Source organism: Euphorbia lathyris, chromosome 1 (assembly GCF_963576675.1).
Source record: "Euphorbia lathyris chromosome 1, ddEupLath1.1, whole genome shotgun sequence".
In the NCBI taxonomy this organism is placed as follows: Eukaryota; Viridiplantae; Streptophyta; class Magnoliopsida; order Malpighiales; family Euphorbiaceae; genus Euphorbia; species Euphorbia lathyris.
In genome coordinates this window covers 54,062,489-54,063,674 of record NC_088910.1, presented here as the reverse complement: position 1 = coordinate 54,063,674, position 1,186 = coordinate 54,062,489, and the positions used below count along the sequence as shown (strand labels likewise).

At 37.4% G+C, this 1,186-nt stretch overlaps 1 non-coding gene across 1 annotated transcript; it reads left to right on the top strand.

Annotated features, from left to right (window-relative positions):
• Nucleotides 1-839: 839 nt before the first annotated feature.
• Nucleotides 840-946, top strand: LOC136216019 (small nucleolar RNA R71). Its single transcript, XR_010683016.1, has one exon. It is a non-coding gene; the product is annotated as a small nucleolar RNA R71 (small nucleolar RNA).
• The last annotated feature ends 240 nt before the right edge of the window (nt 947-1,186 follow it).

The window sequence follows — 1,186 nt, the reverse complement described above, 5'->3', positions numbered from 1 at the left end:
AATCAGTTCCAGGTAAAGTCGAATTTCCGGGCATTTCCGGACCTGAATAATTTTTTCCTGAACGAAGAGTGATAGCCTTAACATGCTCTTTCGGATTTTCTTCCGTATGGCTTGGAAGACTTCCCTCTTTGCGGGATGGAATTGATGTAGCGAGTTGTCCAATTTGAATCTCCAAATTATGGATGCTAGATGATTGGTTTTTAATAAGCTGATCGAATTTATTCTCGATCCGTTTAAAACCATCGTCGTGATTACTTATTTTTCCGCTCATAGCATCAATGAATTTGTCGATTTTAGAAGATAAAGTGCTAATCGAATCTCTTGATTGATTTTAATAATTAGTAGTACGATTTTGATTAGCATTAACATTATTATTGTCTCTCCAGTTAAAGTTAGAATGATTTCTCCATCCAGGATTATATGTGTTGGAATAAGGGTTATTATTTTGGTTTTGCCCTTGGACAAAATTTACCTGTTCAATTTCACTCATACCTTCGTAATCCACATCCGTTTGGATTGGCTTACCATTTGGATCACACGGTGCCATAAACCTATCAATTTTGTGTGACAAGGCAGAAAATTGGGCTTGCAACATCGCTACTGGATCAAGATTCACTATACCTTTAACTGATGATGTAGTTGAGGATGATGGTTTCGCTACTGGTATGTGTCCACGTTCCGCGGGCCACATACTGCTGTTGATTGCCATTTCCTCTAAAAGTTCTCTTGCTTGGGCAGATGTTTTCTTCATGAATAACCCTCAAGACATAGCGTCCAATGAACCTCTAGTTGTAGGATTTAATCCATTATAAAATGTTTGCATTAAAAGTTCAGCGGGCAATTGGTGGTGTGGGCATAAACGTTGAAGTTCTTTAAAACGTTCCCAAGCCTCATAAAGAGTTTCACTATCATTTTGAGAAAAAGACGTTAATTCTTTAATGACTCTTGCGGTTTTTGCTAAAGGAAAAAATTTTGATAAAAATGCTTGGGCTAATTGCTCCCAAGTCTCAATCGATGCGGCTGGCATAGAAGTTAACCATTCTTTGGCTCGATCCTTCAAAGTAAAAGGAAAAAGGCGAAGTTTGATTGCTTCTGCAGTTACATCAGTAATTTTAAAAGTGTCACAAATTTCTAAGAAATTTGTCAAATGGGTATTAGGATTTTCGTTAGGTAACCCGTAAAACGT